This window comes from Lolium rigidum, chromosome 2 (assembly GCF_022539505.1).
Source record: "Lolium rigidum isolate FL_2022 chromosome 2, APGP_CSIRO_Lrig_0.1, whole genome shotgun sequence".
Taxonomy (NCBI): Eukaryota; Viridiplantae; Streptophyta; class Magnoliopsida; order Poales; family Poaceae; genus Lolium; species Lolium rigidum.
Window position 1 is genome coordinate 154121523 of NC_061509.1, and position 13841 is coordinate 154135363.

General features: G+C 47.5%; 1 long non-coding RNA gene across 1 annotated transcript; it reads right to left on the minus strand.

Moving 5' to 3' along the window:
• Positions 1 to 9262: 9262 nt before the first annotated feature.
• On the minus strand, positions 9263 to 10039 carry LOC124687501. Its single transcript, XR_006998234.1, has 3 exons — positions 9946 to 10039; positions 9708 to 9799; positions 9263 to 9317 (listed from the first exon to the last, which is right to left on the minus strand). It is a non-coding gene; the product is annotated as an uncharacterized LOC124687501 (long non-coding RNA).
• Between the last annotated feature and the right edge of the window lie 3802 nt (positions 10040 to 13841).

The following is a 13841-nucleotide window of genomic DNA, read 5'->3' on the forward strand; positions in this document are numbered from 1 at the left end:
CACCTGTCCTGCTCAGTCGTCGACTACAGCTAGCCCTCTATCGCTGACTGCATCTACTTGGCACAACATCTCCACGCCTCCTTCCTATCTTCCATGGCCTCCTCCGTTGTTGATTCGCACCGCTGGGGGCGCCGCGAACAAGCAGGCGACACCTAACAAAACTGAGATGTTAACTATTATCTCAAAAACAAAGTTAATTAATTTTTGACAAAAATTACATAGATTGCCAGTTATTTGTCCTGGACAAGATCTGACATATTTTGAAGGGATTAATAGTTTCCATTACCATAGCCAGATTAGTTTCCACCATTGTTTCTTAAAAAGTTACAGCAATACCATTAGCAATCTCTGGTTGACGATGACCTCCAGGACTCCCTCTCCACCACATAAACACCATGTTGTATCGAACTGCACAACTGTGACGCCCCGGAACCGGTACCATGAGGATCCCAGCGAACCCGCCGAAATCCGCATGATATCGATTCAGAGACGCCCTCCGACACGACGTGCGCGACGAATCACACACGTGATGCCAGAGGAATTAACACGAGCGGTAACATTACAACAGGATTACAATAGAGCCCACAAGATACATATATTACAACAACGAATCCAACGAGTCAAGATACAAATAGATACATACAAAGATCCAAATCATACAGAAGATCAGATACATCCGAGTACGGACAAGATGCAAATTGGACTAAGAGTCCTGAAGATAACCAAGTGGCGTCCATAACCCCGCCCGAGCCAAGCGTGAAGGGTAACCTTGCTAACATCGTCATCTCGTACTGTCAAAGTCGGGCCATCGGTTGCCGACAAAAGGGGAGGAGACAAAAAGAAAGGAAGGCGAGGGTAAGTACCATTGGCACGTACTTGCGAGACAAGACCAGACTATGCTCGGCGGTGGGCGGTATAAACTTCACCCGGCTATATGTGGAGTTTAGCGGCAGCAAAGCTACTATCCAATAGAGACACGCTACAACATCCGTCTACTCGCAGAAGATAAGAGAGCGCACAAGGTAATGAGATAAATACTACACAAACATAACCCAGCCAATGCGATCCCCCTTCGCCAAGAGGTATTGCAAAGACACACACACTTTTGAAAGAGTTTTATTAGCAAATTATTAACAACAGGAAATAAGGTGTAAGTTGTTCTATGATCGAGCTATACAATTCCAAGTCGTCCATAACCGCGGACACGGCTTATCGATAAGATGTACACCTCGCAGGGGTTGCCCAAATGTAACCATACGCATGCTCGAACCCACTTACTACAGGTGGAGTCTCACATCAAGACCGTTCCCAATGCAAGAGAAAATTTAATGGGAGCCACCCAACTAAGCTACCCGTGACGAAGTTCGGCCGTACTCCGATACGGACCCAGAGGTTGCGATGGCGTCCAAGGCGGGCACTAACGACCGGCCAAGGATAAGTCGGCACGCAATATGAGTACGATACAGAATATAAACACCCGAAGGCAACAGGAAGTAAATCGTGCATATCGTGCATATGAGCAAATAAAACCAAGGTTGTGGCTCCCAATAAACGGACTCGAGGAAAGGTAGTGGGTGATGGGGTCCCACTCCCCACGTACGGGTAGAGCGCTCAATCTCGGAACAGATAACAAGAACTCGGGTCCTAGGGGACATTAGCAAGTCAAAGTTCCGATGCTTTCGCAAAGGGGCTCACAGATGCCTCTGCTTACAATTTTAGTTGTTAACAAATAAAGTAAAGCATGTGTATCTCCAACAAATGATATAGCATGTAAAAACCTCCCAACAACCCAACATATCCCGATAACAGATCGAGATAAACAACGAGCCTAAACACGCCTACGACTCGCAAGGCCGGCAAACAACAAACAATAGGTAGGGCGAGGAGGTGTATCTCGGACATATAGGTAACAGGTGGATAGGACACGTGACACAACGAGAATCGCAACATAAGGATAGCAATAGATCAAAAGGGCATGTAAAAGTAAAATAGGTGAAGGGGTGGGCTCGCCTCGTGAAAAGTCACGTAGAAGAACTTGTCGGAGAACTCATCGTATCTCACATCACCACTTCGTGATCCTATCCGGGAAGAAGCAAATGCTGGAACACACAACGTATGCAATCTTACTACTACGGAAGAGGAATCAGCATGATCATGATATGATATGCATGACATGGCAAACATGATGCAGTGCAACTTATCCATATTAATCGGAGTCGGAACCCCGGACAAACAAATTAGATTTGGATTTGCATTTTCTACCGTCAAAGTAAAGTGTTTATTAGCATGGCATAACATGGCAGGGGTGAGCTACTTCAAAGTTAAACGGAGCGGGGAAAACCTTAGGTGGATATCCAAAATACTCCGCATATTATGTGAGGTGAAATGCACAAACTATCACGGATCAACATGATGCAATATGCAAACAGATGAGTGGATGGCATATTCATGTTCCTTATGTTTTTCTGATCAATTTTCATATAGAACATATTTTATTTCGAGTTATAGTTTAGGAGATATGAATTTTGCAAGTTTAAAACATTTTCTGTAAAAAGAAAAGGACGAGGAATAACCAGTGAGGGCTGATGGGCCGATCTGGCCTGGTTCTGCGTCAGGGAAGATCTGGGCCGGGACATGGCCTGCAAGCGGCGACGGATAGAAGCGGTACGCACGGGGAGGCGGATTGCGTCGGAGGATCTGGGTCCAAGGCCCATCAATCGTGGATCTGATGCACAGAATCAAGGAACAAAAAGTTGGCTTAATTAGCCAGATTGGTAATTTGAACACAAGACCTCACGGGCCAGGATGCAAACAGCTCACCACTGCGGTACTGTAAGGTTGTTGACTAGAAAGAGATGCCCAACGTTTTGACCCAATCGGTGCGGAGCTTCAAGGCAGAACGCTCATGGCGGAGAAGCACGGCCATGTCGAGCATGGGAGAGACGGGCGATGCGGGGCGGGGTACTAGGCGCGGGAGATGCGCCTTATCGCTGCAGACCAGAAACGGGCGGCGCGGAGCCCGGGGCACCACCACAGGTTGGTCGGCGTCGAGGACCTGCGAGGGAACGTGGTGGTAAACGCCGGTAGGATGATGAGGAGGGGGAGCAAGGGCATGGAGAGGGCCGGGAGAACGAGCACCTCACCAGGGAGCGATTGGAGGGGTCAGCTGCGCCGGAAGACGATGGGGGCGGCCAGAATCGAAGCTTTTTCCGTCGGGGTCGGAGATGGTATCGGCGAAACTGTGGTCGATTGGAAGAGCCCCGGCTCAATTCCTTGGAGGGGAATGATGAGGACGGTGAGGCACATCTTTCGGTGGTCTCAGATCGAAGAGGGGTGGCCGGTAGAGGCGGCGCCATGGCGGGGCAGCGGCGGTGGTGTTTCTTTGTTCGTTCCCAGAGAGAAAAAGAAAAAGGCAGGGAGAAGAGGAGATAGTGGCGGCGGCTAGAGGGAGGATGCTAGGGTTTGGTGCGGTGCTGGTTGGGAGATTAAAGGAGGGGGAGAAAGGGATGGGGTGCGGTGGTTGGAAGAGGAGGACCACGCCAGGATCACGCTGTGTGCGTGCTCGCTGACGAGGAAGACGACAACAACGCCCTATCCCTCGAAGAGGTATGGGCTAGAGGAAAGGAAAAAGGGGTTGGGCCGACTTGGGCCGCCAGAGAAGAAGAGGTGGGATGCAGGGAGAGAGGATGAGAGGCCCGGGAGAGAGGAAGCCCAGGAAGGGAGAGGGATTTTTATTAAAAGAAAATATTAGAGAGGGTTTAATAAAACCATATGAGAGGAAAACTGAAATAGTTTTTATTTAAAATAATTTTTAGTTGATAAAAATCTTGTGAATGATATGATGCATATGCCATGATGATGCATAAAAGAAAAAGAACAAACAATTCTAGTAGGGGTACTACCCGGGGCCGTTACAATCGACACCACTAACAAGGAACCTCGCCCCGAGGTTCCACCTCAAGGTACGGGGGAGAGAGGTGAACTATCGGATCTTCTAGCGACGTGTCGATCTCCTCGACACCACTAACAAGAGTTCTTGCTCCATGCTGATCGGGCGAAACCACTAACAAGAAGTCATTGTTCCGCTGTTGATGATGCGCTACTGTCGAGATCCTCCGAAGAACGGACCTAATAGGTGAGGGGCAAAGATCGTCCAACCCACGTCAGAACCTAAGACTCAGAGACTCAGATAAGAGAGAAGACTCAAAACTCACAAAGGTAAGATGAGAAAGAATAGAGATAAGAAGAAAAATAGAGCTAGTCAGATCTATCCAACGAAGTTTCAGAAAATAGTTTTGACACTAGACACAACAACGTCCGTTGGCAAGGTTATCCTACAGGCTGGACTAGTGGGGTACCGTCAAACCTGAGCTCTGATACCAACTTGTGACGCCCCGGAACCGGTACCATGAGGATCCCAGCGAACCCGCCGAAATCCGCATGATATCGATTCAGAGACGCCCTCCGACACGACGTGCGCGACGAATCACACACGTGATGCCAGAGGAATTAACACGAGCGGTAACATTACAACAGGATTACAATAGAGCCCACAAGATACATATATTACAACAACGAATCCAACGAGTCAAGATACAAATAGATACATACAAAGATCCAAATCATACAGAAGATCAGATACATCCGAGTACGGACAAGATGCAAATTGGACTAAGAGTCCTGAAGATAACCAGATGGCGTCCATAACCCCGCCCGGGCCAAGCGGAAGGGTAACCTTGCTAACATCGTCATCTCGTACTGTCAAAGTCGGGCCATCGGCTGCGGAGCAAAAGGGGAGGAGACAAAAAGAAAGGAAGGCGAGGGTAAGTACCATTGGCACGTACTTGCGAGACAAGACCGGCTATGCTCGCGGTGGGCGGTATAAACTTCACCCGCTATATGTGGAGTTTAGCGGCGAGCAAAGCTACTATCCAATAGAGACACGCTACAACATCCGTCTACTCAGAGAAGATAAGAGAGCGCATAAGGTAACAGATAAATACTACACAAACATAACCCAGCCAATGCGATCCCCCTTCGCCAAGAGGTATTGCAAAGACACACACACTTTTGAAAGAGTTTTATTAGCAAATTATTAACAACAGGAAATAAGGTGTAAGTTGTTCTATGATCGAGCTATACAATTCCAAGTCGTCCATAACCGCGGACACGGCTTATCGATAAGATGTACACCCTGCAGGGGTTGCCCAAATGTAACCATACGCATGCTCGAACCCACTTACTACAGGTGGAGTCTCACATCAAGACCGTTCCCAATGCAAGAGAAAATTTAATGGGAGCCACCCAACTAAGCTACCCGTGACGAAGTTCGGCCGTACTCCGATACGGACCCAGAGGTTGCGATGGCGTCCAAGGCGGGCACTAACGACCGGCCAAGGATAAGTCGGCACGCAATATGAGTACGAGTATGTAATATAAACACCCGAAGGCAACGGAAGTAAATCGTGCATATCGTGCATATGAGCAAATAAAACCAAGGTTGTGGCTCCCAATAAACGGACTCGAGGAAAGGTAGTGGGTGATGGGGGTCCCACTCCCCCACGTACGGGTAGAGCGCTCAATCTCGGAACAGATAACAAGAACTCGGGTCCTAGGGGACATTAGCAAGTCAAAGTTCCGATGCTTTCGCAAAGGGGCTCACAGATGCCTCTGCTTACAATTTTAGTTGTTAACAAATAAAGTAAAGCATGTGTATCTCCAACAAATGATATAGCATGTAAAAACCTCCCAACAACCCAACATATCCCGATAACAGATCGAGATAAACAACAGAGCCTAAACACGCCTACGACTCGCAAGGCTCAAACATCAAACAATAGGTAGGGCGAGGAGGTGTATCTCGGACATATAGGTAACAGGTGGATAGGACACGTGACACAACGGAATCGCAACATAAGGATAGCAATAGATCAAAAGGGCATGTAAAAGTAAAATAGGTGAAGGGGTGGGCTCGCCTGTGAAAAGCTGCAGAAGAACTTGTCGGAGAACTCATCGTATCTCACATCACCACTTCGTGATCCTATCCGGGAAGAAGCAAATGCTGGAACACACAACGTATGCAATCTTACTACTACGGAAGAGGAATCAGCATGATCATGATATGATATGCATGACATGGCAAACATGATGCAAGTGCAACTTATCCATATTAATCGAGTCGGAACCCCGGACAAACAAATTAGATTTGGATTTGCATTTTCTACCGTCAAAGTAAAGTGTTTATTAGCATGGCATAACATGGCAGGGGTGAGCTACTTCAAAGTTAAACGGAGCGGGGAAAACCTTAGGTGGATATCCAAAATACTCCGCATATTATGTGAGGTGAAATGCACAAACTATCACGGATCAACATGATGCAATATGCAAACAGATGAATGGATGGCATATTCATGTTCCTTATGTTTTTCTGATCAATTTTCATATAGAACATATTTTATTTCGAGTTATAGTTTAGGAGATATGAATTTTGCAAGTTTAAAACATTTTCTGTAAAAGAAAAGGACGAGGAATAACCAGTGAGGGCTGATGGGCCGATCTGGCCTGGTTCTGCGTCAGGGAAGATCTGGGCCGGGACATGGCCTGCAAGCGGCGACGGATAGAAGCGGTACGCACGGGGAGGCGGATTGCGTCGGAGGATCTGGGTCCAAGGCCCATCAATCGTGGATCTGATGCACAGAATCAAGGAACAAAAAGTTGGCTTAATTAGCCAGATTGGTAATTTGAAGACAAGACCTCACGGGCCAGGATGCAAACAGCTCACCACTGCGGTACTGTAAGGTTGATGTCTAGAAAGAGATGCCCAACGTTTTGACCCAATCGATACGGAGCTTCAAGGCAAAACGGTCATGGCGGAGAAGCACATCCATGTCGAGCATGGGAGAGACGGGCGATGCGGGGCGGGGTACTAGGCGCGAGAGATGCGCCCTGTCGCTGCAGACCAGAGACGGGCAGCGCGGAGCCCGGGGAACCACCAGAGGTTGGTCGGCGTCGACGACCTGCGAGGGAACGTGGTGGTCAACGCCGGTAGGATGTTGAGGAGGGGGAGCAAGGGCATGGAAAGGGCCGGGAGAACGAGCACCTCACCAGGGAGCGATTGGAGGGGTCAGCTGCGCCGGAAGACGATGGGGGCGGCCAGAATCGAAGCTTTTTCCGTCGGGGTCGGAGATGGTATCGGCGAAACTGTGGTCGATTGGAAGAGCCCCGGCTCAATTCCTTGGAGGGGAATGATGAGGACGGTGAGGCACATCTTTCGGTGGTCTCAGATCGAAGAGGGGTGGCCGGTAGAGGCGGCGCCATGGCGGGGCAGCGGCGGTGGTGTTTCTTTGTTCGTTCCCAGAGAGAAAAAGAAAAAGGCAGGGAGAAGAGGAGATAGTGGCGGCGGCTAGAGGGAGGATGCTAGGGTTTGGTGCGGTGCTGGTTGGGAGATTAAAGGAGGGGGAGAAAGGGATGGGGTGCGGTGGTTGGAAGAGGAGGACCACGCCAGGATCACGCTGTGTGCGTGCTCGCTGACGAGGAAGACGACAACAACGCCCTATCCCTCGAAGAGGTATGGGCTAGAGGAAAGGAAAAAGGGGTTGGGCCGACTTGGGCCGCCAGAGAAGAAGAGGTGGGATGCAGGGAGAGAGGATGAGAGGCCCGGGAGAGAGGAAGCCCAGGAAGGGAGAGGGATTTTTATTAAAAGAAAATATTAGAGAGGGTTTAATAAAACCATATGAGAGGAAAACTGAAATAGTTTTTATTTAAAATAATTTTTAGTTGATAAAAATCTTGTGAATGATATGATGCATATGCCATGATGATGCATAAAAGAAAAAGAACAAACAATTCTAGTAGGGGTACTACCCGGGGCCGTTACAACAACCCCGGTAGCAGCAGCACAGATAGAAATCTTCATCTCAAATCGAAATAGAGCAGTACAAATCATGTCCCTCTGCAAAGTTGCACATACAGGCTATTTAGCTCAAGAACAGCACACCATATAGCTTAATATGCAACTAAGAAAGCAACTAACTACCCAAACAGAATTATATACGAACCTCTTTTGACCTATAAGCAGCAACATCAATAATCTCCTTGAGATAAGAATATTATATTGCCATACTTGGTAGTGCCTTTTCTCTCCTCGAAGCGTCTTTACCATGATTATCATCCATAATACCTTCTCTCAAGAATCCTGTATCTCTCACAGAATCCTGTATCTCTCACAGAAAATAAGGAGACCCCTGTCAGCAATAAACATTTTAGTCGGACCTGAAGCATTTTAATTGGACCTGAAGCAATAAAAGCCTATTTGTCCCGCTTTATCCCTACTTGAGGTAGTATTATCATTCTCATGCCCCATAGCATGAAAATGTTCCAAAATGCTTCTTAACTACATTCTATTTATACAAAAAAAAATACAAAGATAAACGAGAGCTCGGGATGGGGTAGAGGTTGCCTTGAAAACAAGAACACAAATGATCACTATGCAAATGGACTCGTCCCGAGACCGCGAACCATTTATCATGTCGACGAACGGAGAAAGACTGGCTTCTCCAGAAACAGCAGGCATAGCACAAAAACGGTTTCTAACTTAGGCTGGAAAGCTAAACACCATTGTTTTGGGGCAAAATCATGGCGATATAAGACTTTCACTGGGGGCTAAGCTAACAATTTGTGAGATCCTATTGACAGAAATTTTAGTCAACAACCTCTTATCATACCAGACCACGTGTGTCATTCATCTGGTCATCTATATAATATACGAAACCAACATTAGATTAACTTTTAACCTGATTTACACACAACTTAACAGTCTCCAAAAGCTATTGGTTGGAAACCATTTTTGTTTCAGTGATATAGGAACAAAGAATACTGGGGTGCTTGATTTTGCATTGTGATGATAAAGATAAATAAAAGGCGAAGAAAGATTCTATGCAGCTGGAAGAACTGAGACTTAATGTAGCTAAAAACAACAAATAAATAAATGCCTGCTCCCAAACAACCTTTTCTTAAAATTTTGAGACCATTCCCATTTGAAATTTCTGAAGGCCAAACCGTAAGTACTAACCACATGGCAAGTGGTTTAGCTGGTTTAAAGTGTTCGTATGCATGACACATTAATAATAGGCATGGTACTATGATCTAGCAGATAAAGCTGAATGGAAAACAATACATGAGTGACAAAATAAAAATGGAATCTTAATATCCAGTGCAACCATTTTTGAGGAAAGGATCACCTTTTCTTGCCACGATACCATTTTTTCCGATGGAGCAAGCCTGTTGTCTGGGTTAACCGTGTTCCATTTACCAAGTACCTATTAACCAGAAAAATTACTCCATGTAAGAATTGAGTAGTTTAGAGAAAATGCATGGTGAAAAGAAAGTCAAGCTGATGACTGATCTGCTACGTGTGTCTATATAATCAACCTAAGCTGTCAACATAGGCCTCGTAGATATAAAAATATCAATAAATCCCATGGTGTTACTGAAACCAGGAAGAGCATAAAGAAAACCTCGGCAGAAGCTAACTTTAGACCAGATTAATTAAAACTTAATCCTTCGAGTTTAAATGTTATGCATTAATACATGAATTCACATTAGCCCTCTATTCTATGAAGTTGAAATCTTTGTCTAGAATGATTACATTAGAGGAGTAAACCATAATTTACGGCACAACAGGGACCATGCGTATATCTAACGCATACCTCAACCTAAACCCTTTGACTACGAATGCCATTTAGATATAAACAACTGGATTATGCTCTATTATTTCCTCCATGCACATGCCAACACAAACCTAAATAAGAGGAAGGATCAAATGTAAGTACCCCGTTAAGAAAAAATAAAAAATGTGCTTTTCTAGGGAAAGCAAAGGAAAGTTCTACTGTTAGTAATAAATATACATAAGAAATGAAAGTAACATGTACTATTTTTGAATTGTACCTTGCACATGCATCAGTAGGGCCAGATGGAATTGAATCTAGAACTCCATACATTCCAATATTCCATATAGAACTGAGAGGACATTTGTTGTATCGGTTTGACATCAGAAAATAAGTCAGTGACATTCATCTTACCAATCGTAATAGATTGAAGTAGTGCCTGCAAGAAAAATAAAGCAAATATTATCTTCATCTAAAGGATAGGCAACTGCTATACATGCCGAAGGTAACATGTGCATACAGATGTCTATATTATTATTAACAATATTTTTCTACTTTGCTTTCATTTGTGGCAACTGGCAAGCCGAACAACTTTCTTCTATCTCCCAAAGGTTAAAAAACCACAACCGACGAAGCAGCAATGTAATCTTCTAGCATATAAGGAAATCATCTTGTCCAATATGTAGTACTGAACGAAGTATTCTCTAGAAGCTTATAGATCAAATAAATATAGCACGAGACAATGAAGTACCTTCAATGGCGCTGCATCCTTCCGACACAATAAGTAAAAGGCAGCCTCATCTTTCTTTCTGGAACACATTGAAGACCTTGATTACTTCCTAGATGGTTACTCCACCAATGAAGGTAGCAACAGGGTGAATCAATGTACCTGCAAACTGACACGATTTTGTAACCAGGTCTTTACACAAACATAAGCATACACTTTTTCTGCTGAAAGTTACAACTAAGGTCTGAATTAATCTTTACTTTAGAATTAACTCATTTTCAGTGCTCAAGGAGCACATCGAGATTACAACTGGAAACGGCCAAACAAATCCAAAACAGGCACAAGAACGCATTAGCTTATGGTCACAGGTATATCCTCAAACAAGTCGCCAAATGCGGATCAAAACAAGCCAAAAGATTTGGGAAATGGCCAGGATGAAACTGGGGAGTAGGCCACACGAAGACGTGGTCACCTTGATCGAGCAGAGACCAGGCTGGCGTGCTGATGCCCGTCGTCCTCCTCCATCAATTATGACAGCCATTGTCCTCCTGCAGACAGCCGCCGTCGTCCACCAGATTGGCTATTGCCCGATTCACCAGCCCATGACCTTGCCCTTGCCTGCTCAATCCCACCACACAGGCACGTTGGCCTCTCTCCCCCATCGATGTTGGGATCTGCAGGCCACACACCAAACCTTAATAAGAGAAAAAAAAATAAAAGAAACTAAATCCTACTTAGGAATCAGAAGAAGAAAATCACCTCGGAATGTGCAGGAGGAAGAAGATGGTGGTGCAATCCGATTCGGCCACCATCGCCGCCCCACTGCTTCTTACCCGCTGCCGCCAGCCTCTCCGCTCCTTCCCCACACCGTCGGCCTCTCTTGCCTTGGAACCGCCGAACCCACACGCACCTGGTCGTACGCCCAGATCTCGGTCGGAGGTAGAACTCGTCGCCCATCTCTGCGCCGCCAACCGCGGCGTGGAGATGAAGGAAACCATCGCCGGGCTGGCGCGCGCCGACTTCCAGTGCCCCGTCCAGCCGCCGCCTTCCACCACGCCGTCCAGCCGCCGTCGTCGCTAGGCGCGCGAGCCCTGCCGCTGCCGGCTCCCGCGTCCAGCTGTCTCCGTCACTCGAGCGCTGCTCCCGTGGATTAGGGACGGAGGAGAGGACAAGGTGGGGATTGGACGAGGAGCAAATGAGGGATGTGATGGGGAGGAGCAGAAGCGGGATTGGGGGAGGAGGAAGGAGGCGGCCGATTGGGGACGGGTGGGAAGAAAGCTAGGGTTTTCACCCGGTCGAAAATGAAAGCGAAATCAGGCGACGCGAACGAGCACGTTTCGTTGTGTCTGTTGGCCGGACCCGCACACGCTCTGGCCCAGCCGTCATGCACGCAGCAGCAGAAGCAACTGGTAAAAAAAGGTAAGCGCATCCGACGGTTGTGGTAGAAAGTGGGAACAAGATTTTACTGTAGAGGTCAAAACGTGCGATCCAGATTGATTTGCCCCTCTCAGACCCCCTGGCTGGCTGGGTAGTCTTGGAACATTTATAGATAGAATTCTATGCAAGGGTGTGTTGAAATCACATATTGATAGGAGAAATTTCACCTCATCTTGTATGGATTTAGCTCGAGCTCGAGTGATGGCTCCACTCGGGGGACTTGGCAGTCTTGAGGAGGTGGTGGTAGTGCCCGACTGCCAAAGGCAGAGGTTGAGGACGACGAACTCCTTCGTCTACTCTACGCGCAGAGAGGTGGCATCTTGGAGGATTCGCGAACATGCGGTGTAGGCCGGCGGGGGCTGGTGTGGCGAGGAGGGCTTGGTGAGGCAATGTAATTATGGGGCAAGGTGGTACTATGGCGAGGATGGGAGTTGGTGTGGAATGCTGGTTGTGCTCCATCATTCTAGTTCCAGGCTTCGACGGATGGGCCAGATCGGGGGTGTCCAGGGTTTTTGGGCCATAGCCTCGGAGCTCTGCTCTGTTCCGTCTCGTTGGATAAGTGTGGTGCATTGGCAGTGTTTGTTTGTCTGCTTCGACCAATCACCTCCTTGTGTGTGGCTAGAGATCGAGTGGGGATGCGTAGCATGCTGTCAGCCAATGCTGACGGAGGCTAGAGCGGTGGCTCCAGGGCGGAGGGGTGGTACGAGGATGTGGTATGCAGAAGGTGCTTCACAAGGAGAAGCTTGGAGGAATTCCGAGGAGAGATTCATCTTGCACCGACGATCTAGGCTCTCTTTGTTTCCTTAGATATGCTCAAACGTTCACCCAATTTGTGAGGAGGTGGAAGGGTTCTAGGAGAAATCCTAGCCTCTTCCTTTGGTCGGTGCCAACAACAGCGGTACCCCAAGATCGTCTACCTTCTTAGAGGTGTTGTTGTGGAGCTTCGTTCTCACCCTCATGGGGCTGTGGCTCTCCGGGAGAAATCCTAGCATTGGTTTGTCGAATTGGGTGATGGTGACAGATACGTGGCTACCTCCTTTGAAGGCATCGTCTTGGAGGGTCTACAAGCGGATGTTTGCTCATGTCTCTCTTGTTGTCGGTGTGGTGGATGTTGGGGCGGTTGCCCCAAGATGTTGTGTCTGCGCGCCGAGGTAGGGACTTGGGGAATCATCGTGAGCTACCAAATGAGGTAGGTACGTGACTTGTCATGGATTGGGTGGTTGTGCCGCTTGTGTGGAGGTAATGTCGGCTCGTTCGACGCATCCTGGAGGGGCGGTTGGCCTTTATGTCAGGGTGGCGGCTCCGGATATTGGTATGATGAAAGTGGTCTACACCTGAATTTCCTATGTAGCTTGGGCTGTGGGTCGTCAGTCCGTGTGGCATTGTAGCTCGAGAGAGAGCGACGGTGCATCCGGACGGCGGCCCCAGAAGGTGGTGGTCTTGGTTGACCCACTAGTAGGGAAAAGCCTACCTGTCGCGTGCCAATTTGGGCTACCAGCTGCGGGTGGTGGCCCGCGACTGGTAACTCGCCAGTGGTATTAGGTACTAGTCGCGTGCACGGCCGGCACACGGCTAGTACTTCCAGTACCCGTCGCGTGCACGGTCGGCACACGGCTAGTATTTCCAGTACCCGTCGCGCGCGCTCTGCGACCGCTGCCACTAAGTTTACTAGCAGCGGGCGGAAAACACGCAACTAGTATTCCGCATCTACATCGTTGCATACTGCTTCTGGCATATCCCCTGATTTACACAATAAGTTGCAGACATATATAACCATTAGCAATCAGCAGCAGCAGATACACAAATATAATATATCCAAGTGATCAAATCATTAATAACACTACAGAAGTCGTCGCAAGTGATGAAGTCATTACATGCATTAAGCATAATATATTGATCCAATTCATTACACTAGCTAAAGCCTACGAAGCTAGTGACCAAGTCATTATATACAATGAGCACAGTAGCCAAGTGACCAAATCACTCCTCCGGCTCCACGGGTGGGTAATGAA